Source organism: Nicotiana sylvestris, chromosome 2 (genome assembly GCF_000393655.2).
Source record: "Nicotiana sylvestris chromosome 2, ASM39365v2, whole genome shotgun sequence".
Classification (NCBI taxonomy): domain Eukaryota; kingdom Viridiplantae; phylum Streptophyta; class Magnoliopsida; order Solanales; family Solanaceae; genus Nicotiana; species Nicotiana sylvestris.
The window spans coordinates 171,110,856-171,127,382 of NC_091058.1; positions in this window are offsets into that span (position 1 = coordinate 171,110,856).

Below are 16,527 nucleotides of genomic sequence, written 5' to 3' on the forward strand. Positions count from 1 at the left end.
AAAATTCAGAGTCGCCACTTGGAATAATTTATGGTGTCCCAAGTCACCGGTTGAATCCCGAATCGAGGAAAAGCTTGACTCTGTTTAACAGTCCGCGAATGAGAAATCCGAGTAAGGAATTCTGTTAACCCGGGAGAAGGTGTTAGGCATTCCCGAGTTCCGTGGTTCTAGCACGGTCGCTCAACTGTTATATTCGGCTTATTATCTGATTTTAGTACATGTTTTAACTTATGGTGCAATTTTAAATTTATAACCACTTTTATTTAATTATTTTTCAAAGAGATTCAACGTCATCTAAAACACATCTTGAACCACATCACATAAATGCACATGCGGTCCACGACATATTTTATCTAACGTTGTTGAGATTTGGATTTGGATCATATAAATGCACACCCAAATTGGGATTTACGTATCATGACCACGCCACGAGAACCGTGCCCATAGTCAGGACAATTTACTATTAATTTCGCCTAAAGCAAGCTACGATATTTTATTTATCTTCCTAATCTTTGAGATTGTGTGAGGCCAAATTTATGAACAAGATATTATTGGGGCAAATAGGCTAGCTAACATGATCTATTACTTGGCTAGATTCCTTATGGTCCAAACCCGCCTTATGACCCATTTTTATTCCTTGCCAAGAAAGAAACAACTTCAATTTTTCTATCTACGCAATTAAAATCATATAATCAAGAACCAAGACTACATATATCACAATCGAAACAAAAACTAATAAAAATAATTTAAATGAAAACTAAAGCATACTACTCAAACAACGTAGAATCACAAATCAACCAACACACGTACCAAGCTATCATAACACAATGAAATAAGAATGAAAATTGAGAAATGGACCTTTTATTGGTGAACAACGTTGAAAATTGCAAATCAATCTGGCTAAACAAAGCAACAATCCTTGGACCGAAACTTCGAATTGATAAACTAAAATTGTGAACCGGAACCTCGAATTGACACCGGCGTGCCCGAGACCCAAATCGACTAACTAAAATTTTTGGTCAGATTAGATCCTTGAAAATACAGAGGATCAAAAATGGCATTATACATAGTGCAATGCTTTCGTTACACAGTGCAATGCTAGTTAGGTGAAGAAAATGTCTAAATGGTCCAATATAACAACACCAAAAGCACTTTGAGGAGAAGACGTCTAACTTGAAGATTTTGAATGCCAGTGATCTTTTGAGCCACTGTCACTAATCGCTGACAACACTCCCACAGTTATTGCCTTTTCGTAAAGGGTGTTACGACTGTTTTTGTTGCTTTAGAGTTGTAGGAATTGAAAAACTTGGGGGTAGGGTTTCTATAATTTGGTATTTTATATGGAAGTGAGAAAGGATGATGGCCATGGGATTAGAAGAGAATAGATGGTTAGGATTGAATCTTGCACTTAAATGGGCTAATGGGTTGGGAAGAATGGGCTAAGGGTAATTGGGTTGGACCATGTCTTTTTGTGTCTCAATTTTGGGCTAAGGAGACTCCAAAATTTATTATTCAAAACCATAGCTAAATTCCTTTAATATAAGATAACTATACTACATGATGCAAAAATAAATTCTAATTAATTAAACTAAACTATATTAAAACATGAAACTATTATATATTTTTTGTATTTTTCAAGATTATATAATGGTAAAAATAAGTTACTATTTTTGTATTATTTTTTTTACTTTATGAAAGGTACATAAAATAAAATATTTTTGTAATTTTCGTTTTCTTGTAATAAAATAAAGTAAAAGAGTCAAATTAATTAAAATAGCTATATTAGGCCTAAATTAAATATTTACATTCTAAAATATAAAAAATCTTGGAGAGGGTAAAAAATCACATGTCTACAGCTGCCCCTCTTTGACTGGAAATACGAAGTATTTTCAGACAAAGAACGACTAGACCGGTTTTTTGACCCGACCCTTATTTGGAGAGACTAAAACAAAGAAAAAATGGGAATGTGACCGAGCCCTGGTATTTGAGCTGCCTACATATCCTTGGCTATAAAAGAATCAGGCCACGTGTAGTTCAGAAGTGAGTGAGATGATGGAGTATGCCGAGGTGGAGAGCCAGTCGAGGTTCTGGTCCGCGGTCCTAAGGTTACACCAAAAATCAAAACATGAAAAAGACTAGCTAAGCCTATCAACTATGAGTTACAAGATTCCTATCTACAAGTCTTCTGAAGCTTGATCTTGAGTCTTGAGTGGTTTTTCATGCAGACTTTGGATTTGAACCTTGATGCTTGCTAGTCGCAGGTGCTAGTTCATCCTTCTTCAGCTTTTCGGATCAAGACCAGGCATGCAGTGCTTGTGACCTCAGTCATGTCTTGAGCAGCTCACATCTTTCATCAACTTCTGCATTTGGATTCACTTCTTGTCTTTTTTTTTATCATTCTGGATTGTGACTAACTTCAGTTGATCATCTCGGATTGTTGACTCGCATTCCTGCCGCGAGCTTCTTTTGTTGCTGGCTTGAATTGCATTCTAAAGTGAATTCCCTTGTTTTTCAGGTGGGTGCCTGATTGCCAAATCTTGAACTGTCTTCCTTCAGAACTACTTTCCCTTGAAACTTGAATTGTCTTCCCTTGTTCTCTAGGTGGGCTTCTGATTGCTGAACTTGAAATCTATTCACTTGTTCTTCGGTGGGCGCCTGATTTCTGAACTTGAAATGTATTCCCTTATTCTTCAGGTGGGCGCCTGATTGCTAAATTTGAAATGTATTCCCTTGTTCTCCAGGTGGGCACCTGATTGCTGAACGTGAAATGTATTCCCTTGTTCTTTAGGTGGGCGCCTGATTGCTGAATTTGAAATGTATTCCCTTGTTCTCCAAGTGGGCGCCTGATTGCTGAACTCGAAATGTATTCCCTTGTTCTCCAGGTAGGCGCCTGATTGGTCAACTCAAAATGTATTCCCTTGTTCTCCAGGTGGGCGCCTGATTGCTAAATCTTGAAATCTATTCCCTTGTTCTCCAGGTGGGTGCCTGATTGCTGAATTGGAAATGTATTCCTTTGTTCTCCAGGTGGGCGCCTGATTGCTGAGCTTAAAATGTATTCCCTTGTTCTCCAGATGGACGCCTGATTGCTGAATTTGAAAAATGTATTCCCTTGTTCTCAAGGTGGGCGCCTGATTGCTGAACTTGAAAAATGTATTCCCTTGTTCTCCAGGTGGGCGCCTGATTGCTGAACTTGAAATGTATTCCCTTGTTCTTCAGGTGGGCGCCTGATTGCTGAACTTGAAATGTATTCCTTTGTTCTTCAGGTGGGCGCCTGATTGCTGAACTTGAAAATGTATTCCCTTGTTCTCCAGGTGGGCGCCTGATTTCCACAAAATAAAAGGAAACTTCTGCCCCAGTTTGGTGCTGGGCGCATCTGTTAGTGTTAATTGAATCATGTTACCAGAAAATCTCAAAGAACTTTAAAGCTAGATCCTATTATCCAGGAGGGTCCTGAAAACTCTGAGTTATATGACAGTTTTAAATCTAAGTTATATTTCCTAAAGGTACGACTTCCTATAAATCTTGTTATCTATGAAGACCTTAAAACTAAATCCCATTATCTAGGAGGGTCCTGAAATTTAAAATCAAATCTCATCTTAAGGGTGAAAATTTCAGAGCTAAATTCAACTCCCTAACGGTGAAACTTATGCTAAATCTTAGCATCTAAAGGAGGTATTAAACTAAGTCCCATTATTCAGGAGGGTCCTTAAAATTTCAAATTGAATATTATCCTAAGCATGAAAACTTCAAAAACGAACTTATATTTCCTCAAGGTAGAGCCTAACTAGATCTTGTTACTCATGAACGTTTTGAATTTTAACTAAGTCCCATTGTCCAAGAGGGTCCTGAGAATTTGTAAGGTTAAATCCCATTATCCAGGAGGGCCCTGAAATTTTAAAATTAAATCCCATTATCCAGGCGAGTCCTGAAAATTTAAAAACTAAATCCCATTATCCAAAAGGGTCCTGAAAACTTAAAAACTAAATCCCATTATCCAGGAGGGTCCTGAGAACTTTTAAAATTAAATCCTATTATCCAGGAGGGTCCTGAAAATTTTAAATTAAATTCCATTATCCAGGAGGGTCCTGAGAATTTAAAAACTAAATCCCATTATCCATGAGGGTCCTGAAAACTTAAAAACTAAATCCCATTATCCAGGAGGGTCCTGAGAATTTTAAATTAAATCCCATTATCTAGGAGGGTCCTGAGAATTTAAAAACTAAATCCCATTATCCAGGAGGGTCCTGAAAACTTTAAAAACTAAATCCCATTATCCAGGAGAGTCCTGAAAATTTAAAATTGAATCCCATTATCCAAAAGGGTCTTGAGAATTTAAAAACTAAATCTCATTATCCAGGAGGGTCCTGAAAACTTAAAAACTAAATCCCATTATCTAGGAGGGTCCTGAAAACTTAAAAACTAAATCCTATTATCCAGGAGGATCCTGAGAACTTTTAAAATTAAATCCCATTATCCAGGAGGGTCCTGAAAATTTTAAATTAAATCCTATTATCCAGGAGGGTCCTGAAAGCTTAAAAACTAAATCCCATTATCTAGGAGGGTCCTGAGAATTTTAAATTAAATCCCATTATCCAGGAAGGTCCTGAGAATTTAAAAACTAAATCCCATTATCCAGGAGGGTCCTGAAAATTTAAAATTGAATCCCATTATCTAGGAGGGTCCTGAAAATTTAAAAACTAAATCCCATTATCCAGGAGGGTCCTGAAAATTTAAAATTGAATCCCATTATCCAGGAGGGTCCTGAAAATCACAAGTCAAACTTGTCTGGTGCTTGCCTTTCCCCAGCGGAGGATTTCTCCAGAACAAACGAAATTTTCTGCCCCTATTTCAAATCAAAGAAAATCTTGTCAGTTTAAAATATGGTGGTTGGTTTGTGGCCTTGACTTTGAGGGCGGTTGCTCCTTCACTTCTCATGATAACTGATTTCCACCTGAAAACCTTGCTTGTTCCTTGACTAATCACTTTCTCTGCCATCCGTATCATAGAAAATACCTCTTCTTCATTCAAACCCAATACCCTCTATCTGTTGCATTACTCATAAACTGACTTTTACCAAACCTTTGTGTCTCACATGAGTCCCAAAGCACGTCAATTACCGTCCACGCAATGTGTATGTTGTTCTTCCCTGACTTAACCCACCAGCATTGGCCTTGAGGTCTATTGCTTCTTCACTTGCCATGATAACTTTGATTTCTGCTTGGAAGACCTTGCTTGTCACTGGTTAACCACTTTCTTTGTTAATCTTATCACAGAAAATACCTTTGATCTGTCCACCCTACACCCTCCATCTGTTGCATTTTTCATAAATTGATATATACCAAACCTTTGTGTTTCACCGAAAATACCTTTGATTCGTCCACCTAACACCCTCCATCTTGTTGCATTATTCCTGAATTGATATGTACCAAATCTTTGTATTTCACAAGTATCCCAAAGCATGTTGATTATTACCGGCTCAATGAGCTTGCTGTTCTTTTCTGACTTATGACATTTGATGTGTTAGCCAGACCCCGTTTTGTGCAATTTGGATAACTGGTGGCAAATTTTGAAGTCATTTCTCACTTGTTCTAACCGCGCAGACTCAGGAAGAGGAAGTAAACAAGACAAAAAAAAATGGAGTAAAGGATAATGAAAAGAGATGATTCATAACAAGAAAACTACAAAGTAGAAACCTATCAGATGTGGACACCAACTCTAATGACCGTTACATGCACCTGTGGCCTATTCTGTCAGGCAGGTCTGATATTCAACTCCTATTATACCCCAAACCGTGAAACTGGGCTTCCATACTCTGATTATCCAATCTGATTCATAATCCTTATTCGACATGTAGTGCCCGAGGGGTTTTCACCATCAAACCTCTCTCGTTTTGTTCTTTTTCTCAACTTCCAGTCGCCTCAAGGTGCCTGATTCAGGTTTTCACCAATAAGACTCTCTCACTCTTTATTTCTCTCTGCTTTCATTGCCTTACGGTGCCCGTGAAGGTTTTCATCAATAAGACTCTCTCATTTTTTATCTCTCAACTCCCGCCGCCTTATGGTGCCCGTGGGGTTTTTCACCAATAAGACTCTCTCATTTTCAATTTTTCCTGCTTGGACTAGAGTGTTGCCCTTGATATGATTCCCCTCTACCTGCTTGACTTGGCATTTTCGAAGACTAATCAGAAGGTCTTTCTTTGGACCGTAACGTGGGCTTTTGGACAGGGTTAGAAAGAAAGGGTATAAAAGGCTCAAAACAATTTAACTGGGTTCAAAATTACAACTTTTGGAATCAGATTTCCTGCAACAACCACAACTTCTGTCCCAGTTTCTTGCTCGGGGACTTTTGGATTTTATTTCGATGGGACCGAACCGTGAGGCTGCCTACATATCCTTAAAAGGAATCAGGGCGAACGTAGTTCATGACATAGGAATTGCTTCATTTTGTACTTTTCTCTCTCTTTTTCTTTTCTTTTTTTTTTTCTCTTTTTCCTAACTCTTTTCCCATTGTTCTTTCTTTTTTTCTCTTCTTTTTTCCTCTTTTCTCTTTTTTTTTAAATTTTGTATCTACATTTCTAAACTCTACTTCTGATTCCAAAATAGGGATATGAAAGAAAATAAATAAGGCTCGAAGAGGTAATAAAGGATAAAGTGTTTAGATAGCAGAATAAAATGTCTTCGTCATTCCAATCTTCAAAGCATGCCAAACACAAATAACACAATTAAACAAACCAAAGAAATCATACATAATATCTTTTAATTGCATTAGAATTGATAACCATATCCACACATTTGCCTTCTACATATGTTAAATACAAAGCACCATTGGACAACACTCTTGTTACCACGAATGACCCCTACCAATTTGGGGCAAACTTGCCTTTAGCTTCAACCTGATCTGGCAGGATGCGTTTCAATAGTATTTCTTTATGTTCTATCTGCCCCAGTTTCACACAATTCGGGCTTGAAGTGATCTCAAAATGCCTTTACTTATTTCCCTCAAATGACCTTACATCTTCAACATTGTTTCATTGCTTCGTGATTAAACTGACTTTTAAAACCAAGCTGAGAATTACGCGTGCATGTCATGTAACTAGAGTCAATAGGAAAAGAACTATAAAAAGAAAAGAGAACTAAACGAAAATGACTAAAAATCACAGAAAACAGAAAATTGCATTAGACAGATGGTGAAAGGGTTTGGACAACAAAACAAACAAACCAAACTAGGGTAATAAACCTAGACAACACTAAACGGACTATTATGACTAAACAAACTAAGCAAAATAAAAGGATAGAAGGGTTTGAGTCACAAGACAATATCCGGATTACAACACTGAAATAACCCGGATATCAGAAATGACAACAAAATAAACCACCAAAACTCCTCCCTGGCTAACCAAGAAAAGAGTGTCTTTCCAATCATCAAACTCAACATCTTAGCCACTGACTTCTGCATCAACAATACTAGGACCTTCACAAGTCTCCATCACATAGTTCTTAACAGATTGCCTTTGGGTTCCCTTTGCCTGCTCATTCTTAGGATCCACCTCTGATAGCGCTGAAAGCTTTGTAGCACGTGGACCTCCAAGGATCCCAGAAGAATTCTCACATTCCTTTTCAAATTAAATCATACCCACCATATGCGTCTCATTATGCATAGGTGACAGACTTTGGCTAGTGTCTGCTGCATCTGGATCTTGCACGACAATGTCGCCTGCATTAATAAGCTTTTGAATTGCGTTCTTCAGATTCCAACACTTCTCTATGTCATGTCCCAGGGCATCCGAGAAATATGCACACCTTTGAGAAAAATCAAACTTCTTTGGAAGAGGGTCTGGCATTTTTATCTGGGTCGGCTTCAACATGTCCAATATCCTTAGCCTCTGGAACAGACTGGCATATGACTCTCCCAATGGAGTAAAGGTCTTCTTCTTCCGTAACCTCTCGTTCTTAAAGGCTTGATTGGGCCGGAAACCTGATCTAGGGGGTTTTTGGTAGGCTCGTGGGGTAGATAGGCATTTTGTAGAGCTGGGTACTAGGAGAGTGATGTACGACTTTGGGAGTTCTGTGGAGAGAAGTGGCATTGGGGAGGATCATCTGGTGCATAAGGATATCCACGGGGACGATGTCGAGGCTGGAAGTATTTATCGGGAAAGCCCATTGGATCATCTTCTCTGTTTCTCTTTCTTCCACCCAAACTTACGGGGATGTTCTGAATGTTTTTCGAACAACTCATGATTTTGCCTGACTTGATTCCCTCTTCTATTAGCTCCCCCATTCTTAACACATCATTGAAAGGCTTCCCCAGGGCTGGGATCAAATGACTGAAGTAGGTGGGCCCCTGGGTTTGTAGGAAAAGCTCAACTATTTCTTCTTCACCAATCGGGGTATTGACTCGAGCAACCCGCTCCCTCCATCTCAGCCCAAACTCTCTAAAGCTTTCCTCCGGCTTCTTTCCCATCCTAGATATGGAGGAGCGGTCTGGGGTAACGCCTGATTTGTATTAAAAGTATTGAACAAAATCTTAAGCCATGTCACACAATGTAGGCTACTTACCAACATCTTGACGAGCATGCCAGTCCAAAGCTGCCCCAATTAGGCTCTCACTGAAATACTCTATCATCAAGTCATCTTTCTCTCCAATACCTCTCATTTCACTGCAATAAACCTTCAGGTGGGTTACCGGATCCCCACACCCATCATACAAGTTAAATTTTGGCACTTTAAACCCCGCGGGCAGGCGAACGTCAGGGGACACAGACAGTTCCTTGTAAGCCATGCTTCCCTGGTCTCCTGTTCCTTGCTTGTTCTTTAAGGACTGTTCTATGCCTTTCAGCCTCTTGGGTGCCCCATCTTTCCCTTTTCTTCCTGTGAACCTTTCATTTTGAACATGAGGCTCATCCCTTGGGCCTTATTTGTATGAGTAGGGGACCTTGTGGGCAACCTCTGAGGGGTAATATTGGGCATCATGAGCTTGGAGATAAGCGGGTGGATCTGGAGAGTATGGAGGATCATCTGGCATTGTGTCCAGAGTTTGGGTAAGGGAAACATCCAGGAAGCTAGGTGGTGGCGGGGATGGTGCCTTCCCAGTCATCCAAGCCTGATACATGTCAGCCATGTGTTGTTTTAACATCTTTACCTCTTCAACCAACCCATTGTCCTGTTTAACCAACTGCTTTCGAGCGTCGGTATCAACCAACTCAGTTCTGTTGTTGTCTGCCATTGCCTTTGACTTTATGTTATAGAGAAGAGTTACTACTTTAAAACCACAAACCAACCACCCTTCTTACTATGAATATAACAAAATGAATCCATCACGTTAGCGTCAGAGCATTTAACATAAGATAATCTCACTTTATGTGCAATGCACCTAGCCACAATTATCTGTTCTAAAATGACTTCGAGGGTACAAAGGTCAGTTGACATCATCCCAATTTGTTCATTTCAACCTCTCTTTTCATTGTTTTTCTAGCATTTACTGGCTTGCCCATTTTACTTCATTTCTTTTTTTTTTAAATCATCACCCTTTCTTTCTCTCATATCTCACATCCCACAATTCCACCTCTTTTTCTTTTCTTTTTTCCCTTTTTTTTCTTTTAATAAAAAAATTGATTCGATCGAACCCTATGTAGGTTGCCTACGTATCATGACGCCGCATGAATCAGACCTTTGCGTAGTTCTGGAATATCGGGAATAAAGGAAACAAACTAACATTCTCTTTCTTTTTACCTTAATGACTACTCTGACGAGAAAAGGGAAATAAAAGAAACAAATCTCTTTTTTTGAATTTTCTAGACTAATGTTCTATAACCTATTCTAAACTCAAGCTTAACGTTCATTTATATTTTTTCAAGACAAATACTCCGTGGGAAATTATTAAGGAAAAATCCTACAAGAGAAAAATATTTTTGGTTCGTTTTTTTAAGAAGGGAATCTAAACAATAAACCACAGAAACATATTTTGAATTTTTCTATGTACAATATCCTAAAATTCTAATGAAAATAAAAGAATATTTTTCGTTTTTCACTAATTTCCCAAAGAAACACGTCAAAAGAAAATCTTTTTGGATTTTGGAATTAACACCTTAAAGAAATCTTTTTAAAGAAGTACTAAAAGAATTTTTTTTTTGAATTTTGGTCTTAATATACTAAAGGAAACATAAAAATAATTCATTTTAAATCCTAGATATTAATTGCCTAAAGGAAAAACAACCTCAAAACTTTTTCATTTCTAGAATTAGTATTCTAAAAAAAACTTATAACGGAAATATAAAATGCAACATCTCTTTTTTTTTGGATTTTTAAGTTACAGTACATTTTGTTTTTAAATATAAAGAATAAAATACAATAACAAAAGATTTGTCATTACTGTACAAAACTAGAAAGTAAAAGACGACATAAAATGAAGGATAAAACAAATCTCCTTAAGCAACTCCTGACTGGATGGTCACGGGGTGTCTGTCATGCTCAAACTCCGGTAAATAAATCCACACCTATATGAGAAAACTTTAAACCAACACTATGTGAGACAATAACACTCCCTACTGGACACATGCAAGACATGATTGAGGCTATTTTTGCAAACTGACTTATTTGGCCAAAATGTGGTTAGAAGTGCAAAATTTGGCTAAGACCCCGTAAAGCTAAGAACCTAAGATTTACTAGGAAGACCGGACCCTATATGGGTTGCCTATGTATCACACCCCGAAAGACGAGAATCGGGTACACGTAGTTCAGGCAAATTGGATACGGACAAAAATTAAAAGAAAAAAAAACTTATTTAGAGAAAATATATTTTTTTTGTCTTTTCCTTGAAAATGATGAAACATGCATCATATTTTTTTTGGATTTTCTTTTCCTTTTTTTTTGATTTTTGATTTTCGAAAAACGATGAAAAAAGAGCAAAATCTTTTTTTTGAATTTTCAAGCTCTTTTTCCTTAACAAAAAATGTAACAGAAAACATAATTGGGCCCCACTCTCTTCACACTTCACCTGCCCTCTTTTTTTTTTTTTTTTTTTCATTTTCCCTCAACTATCATTAGTCCGCCAAATGACCCTTTTACCCTCGAAGAAATGCAACATGTAGCACATAGGATGCATCAAGATGGTTTTTTATTTTTTTGGGTATACCTGTCCTAGACGGACCCAACCCCTGTGTTGAGTCCCCTAAGTCAAAATGCACATGATGCAAACAAACGTTCCTACTAGGGATCCAGCATGAGGTATTGTTATACTAGGTTTTAAAAAACCTGGGTTTATTTGCTCTAGACCTGGCTTACCCGAGCGGACAACTTGAGTCGGGGGGGCTGCGTACCGATAACCAAAAGATCATCCGGCTTTGCAACTTGTCCGAACCTCGTTCTTGGATATGACACTAATAGAAAGAAGTCACGACCAGCGTGCACTCCTCGGGAGAGAGAAGAGAGGGGTTTCGTAGAAGTTTATATACAATTCAGGTAATATCAAAGCGATAAAAAGCAACATTTAACACATTAGGCTCAAACATGTAATAAAATCAGATAACAGATAAAACCAAATATAACAATTCGTCTAAGCTCGAATTCTTGAACCCTGAACCAGAGATTATGGGTTCGGTCTCCCCAGCAGAGTCGCCAAAGCTGTCATACCTCCTTTTTCCTATACTCCCGTAAAGGGAGTATATAAGGGAGTTTTTTCCAACTTAAAGTGACAATTGAAACGGGATTATTTATAAAAAATTCAGAGTCGCCACTTGGGATAATTTATGGTGTCCCAAGTCACCGGTTGAATCCCGAATCGAGGAAAAGCTTGACTCTATTTAATAATCCGCGAACCAGAAATCCGAGTAAGGAATTCTGTTAACCCGGGAGAAGGTGTTAGGCATTCCCGAGTTCCGTGGTTCTAGCATGGTCGCTCAACTGTTATATTCGGCTTATTATCTGATTTTAGTACATGTTTTAGCCTATGGTGCAATTTTAACTTTATAACCGCTTTTATTTAATTATTTTTCAGAGAGATTCAACGTCATCTAAAACACATCTTGAACCACGTCACATAAATGCACCCACGGTCCACGATATATTTTATCTAACGTTGTTGAGATTTGGATTTGTGTAACATAAATGCGCACCCGAATTGGGATTTACGTATCATGACCACGCCACGGGAACTGTGCCCACAGTCACAACAATTTACTATTAATTGCGCCTAAAGCAAGTTACGATATTTTATTTATCTTCCTAATCTTTGAGATTGTTGTGAGGCCAAATTTATGAACAAGATATTATTGGGTAAATAGGCTAGCTAACATGATCTATTACTTGGCTAGATTTCTTATGGTCCAAACCCGCCTTATGGCCCATTCTTATTCCTTGCCAAGAAATAAACAACTTCAATTTTTCTATCTATGCAATTAAAAGCATATAATCAAGAACCAAGACTACATATATCACAATCAAAATAAAAACTAATTAAAATAATTTAAATGAAAACTAAAGCATACTACTCAAACAATGTAGAATCACAAATCAACCAACACACGCACCAAGCTATCATAACACAATGAAATAAGAATGAAAATTGAGAAATGGACCTTTTATTGGTGAACAACGTTGAAAATTGCAAATCAATCGAGCTACACAAAGCAACAATCCTTGGACAGAAACCTCGAATTGATAAACTAAAATTGTGAACCGGAACCTCGAATTGACACCGGCACGCCCGAGACCCAAATCAACTAACTAAAATTTTTGGTCAGATTAGATCCTTTAAAATGGCAGACGATCGAAAATGCCAATATACATAGTGCAATGCTTTTGTTACACAGTGCAATGCTAGTTAAGTGAAGAAAATGTCTAAATGGTCCACTATAACAACGCCAAAAGCACTTTGAGGAGAAGACATCTGACTTGAAGATTTTGAATGCCAGTGATCTTCTGAGCCACTGTCACTAATCGTTGACAACACTCCCGCAGTTATTGCCTTTTCGTAAAGGGTGTTGTGGCTGTTTTTATTGCTTTAGAGCTGTAGGAATTGAAAAACTTGGGGGTAGGGTTTCTATAATTGGGTATTTTATATGGAAGTGGGAAAGGATGATGGCCATGGGATTAGAAGGGAATAGATGGCTAGGATTGAATCTTGCACTTAAATGTGCTAATAGGTTGGGAAGAATGGGCTAAGGGTAATTGGGTTGGACCATGTCTTTTTGTGTCTCAATTTTGGGCTAAGAAGACTTCAAAAATTATTATTCAAAACCATAGCTAAATTCCTTTAATATAAGATAACTATACTACATGATGCAAAAATAAATTCTAATTAATTAAACTAAACTATATTAAAACATGAAACTATTATATATTTTTTGTATTTTTCAAGATTATATAAAGATAAAAACAAGGTACTATTTTTGTATTATTTTTTTTACTTTATGAAAGGTACATAAAATAAAATATTTTTGTAATTTTCGTTTTCTTGTAATAAAATAAAGTAAAAGAGTCAAATTAATTAAAATAGCTATATTAGGCCTAAATTAAATATTTACATGCTAAAATATAAAAAATCTTGGGGAGGGTCAAAAGTCACATGTCTACAATTGGCATTAAATCATTCCCGTATCAGAGGATATGTGGACCATGAACTGCTGCTCATCTCTCTTAACTTCAACCTTGTGTGGCGCTTCACTCCTTTTGCTTTCCATGGAGTGAGTTGGCGCCATCTATTAACTTTTGCATCCCACACCGGTGCAATGTCTCAAGAAGTGGCTTCCCAATAGTAGTGCTGACGAGACCCATACTCTCCAAATTTTTCACCAAGCCACAATTTTCCCAACCTGCTAAAAGCTTTTGCTCTTTGATAGGCTACAGCCTCTTCCTCATCTATTGATGCTTCGGAGGAGATTCTTGAAGAAGTCGTTCGGAAGATCGAAATGGGGTCCCCGAAGAAACAATTCTCGCAGATGTCGCTCCCGAGGATAGACCTTCGAAAGTAGATTAGGCTTTTAGGTTGTTGTTTTCTACTTCTTTGTTTCTGTGTAAAGACCCCTCGCAATCTTTTGTAATCATCTTTTATCAATATAAAAGTTGCTTCAATTTGCCATTGGATTGTGCTGAACTTCTATTTTACTTTTGATTGGTCCGAACACTTGAACCGGACATCGTAATCCATCTAGTTCTTGATTAGTTAATATGATATTTCTTGAGATTCTTTGTCATCCCTCGGACTAAGTCTGGATTGATCTGGTACAAACTTAGGCCGCTGGGACTTCTGAGTTTGAGTTGAGCGAGGGCAGGGTCCTAATTTTCTTTGAAATAGAGGTTAGACCTTTTAGGCCTTGTCGCTAGTCATCGAGTGAGATTTTGCTTGATCATCTGAAAATAAAGATAGCCTTTAAACTTTCACAAATAGTCCCCGAGTGAGAGTTTGCTTGAACTCGGGCGGACTCGAAAACTTGCTTTGAACTTGAAATGAAGATAGCCCTAAGGCTTTCACAAAGAGTCCTCGAGTGAGAGTTTGCTTGAACTCGAGCAGCCTCGAAAACTTTCTTTGAAATTGAAATGAAGATAGCCCTAAGAATTTATTAATAACCCTCGAGTGAGAACTGACTCGGGCTCAGGTAGCCCGGGTTCCAAAGAATCGGGTGAATGACCCGCACTTGTAATAGTAGAGATCCTCGAGATTGGGTACCATCTCGAGGCTAGGTTTATGTGGATAGCTACCTAGAGCTCATAGTTATAGTAATAGAGATCCTCTAGATCGGGCACCGTCTTGAGGCTAGATTGATGCTGATAGCTCCTTAGAGCCCAATTTTATTTTGATAGAGGTCCCCGAGATCGGGCACCATCTCGAGGCTAGATTGATATTGATGGCTCCTTAAAGCTCATCGTTATGGTAACAAAGATCCTCGAGATTGAGAACAATCTCGAGGCTAGGTTTATATGGGAATCTTTGACCCTTCGAACGTTGCACGATAGTGTCATTCGTATGACACGGTCATGAAGTGACCGAGATGGTCCAGCCAATACACTTCTCCGAAAGTGATAATGGCCTAGTTAGAATTAACCGGCCTTTAGAGTAGGCGGACAGTCTCCGGTTGCTCTATGTATGAGTTTGCTCTCCCCTTGTTTGAGGATTCTGCTACTTTGAGCAGCTATCCTTTTTATAGAGTTTGCCTTCCTTGCGTTAGCTCTTTCATCATTTTAATTCAAAGATTTCGCCTACGTTTTCATTTCCATTCTCTTGTTTCACCATAGTTATGGCTACTACACTCAAGTACTCTCACCAAGAAGAGGAGAGTTCCGCCTGTGCTTCACATTCGGTTGGTGGTACACTGCCGGCGTTCGGCGAGCTAACCTCGAGATGTTTTGTCTCGAGGAGGGACTTTTTGTTAGAGAGACCTCCCAATATTCAGGGCTATTGGGAGCATGCATCGTGGATCATTTCATCAATAGGAGAGGGATACCTCGAGGCAGTGAGGAGAGACTACAGATGGGGAGAAAGGATGGTACTGCAGGCACCTTTCCTGGAAGACAACATCATGGCTCAGGTGGAGGGGTTTTTGAACGTATATACATACCCCTTCACGTTGAGACCTCTCAATAAAGTCATGCTCGACTTATATCAAAGATATCGGGCTACCCTGGCATAGGTTCATCCGTTGTTCTGGAGGATAGTATTGATGATGAGGTTCTTTGCGGAGGAAGCCGGGCTTGAGTTCACCCTCAACCATCTTATCAGATTGTACTGCACCTTTCATTACCGAGGCATGATAGCTTTACGATGTCGATCCACCAGGCACTTTTTTGCCGACGATGAAGAAGATGGGGACCGAGGGTGGATGAGTCGATTTGTCAGAGTGCAGACTGTCAATATTATCCCTGTGGAGTTCTTGCCATTTCCTGAGAAATGGAACTTCACGCATAAGTGGTACACTTGTGTTTTTATCATTTTTGTTCATGGTGGAGGCGGACTCCATAAAGATGTTTCCCTTTTCCTTTGCACAACAATCCCTTGGATGCTATACGAGGTCCCCGACCTAGCGGATTGGACTTGGAAGCTGGCAGCTCACTCGACCTATGATAAGCGCAAGTGGCGAGACCTGTCGAAGGGTAGATGAGAGGCAAAATACCACGATACATGTTGTGTGATTTATTTTCTTTGAAAGGTACTTTATTTTTTATGTACTAACTCCGTTACCGCAGGCATTAGAGAATTTTCTGAGATGAGATCGTGTCCCCTCGGAGAGGAGGAAGGTTCGTCGACTTCGGGGCTGAGGAATAATAGTAAACAGAAGGAATCCTCGAAGGGCGAAGGTGCTCATAGCAAGGAAAGCCCTGCTCGGAGGCTCAAAGAAGATGTATCAGTTGAGCCTGTAAGACTTCTAGCCTTGGGAAAATGGTTCCTCATTTGCCGCCGTCTTCTTTTCCCGTCGAAGGTACTTCTAGGGATAAAGATTTTATGCCGTTGTCTTCTTCTCCCATCGAAGGTACTTTGAGGGACACAAATTTTCTGCCGCCGTCTGCTTTTCCTGTCGAAAGTACTTCGCGGGATTTT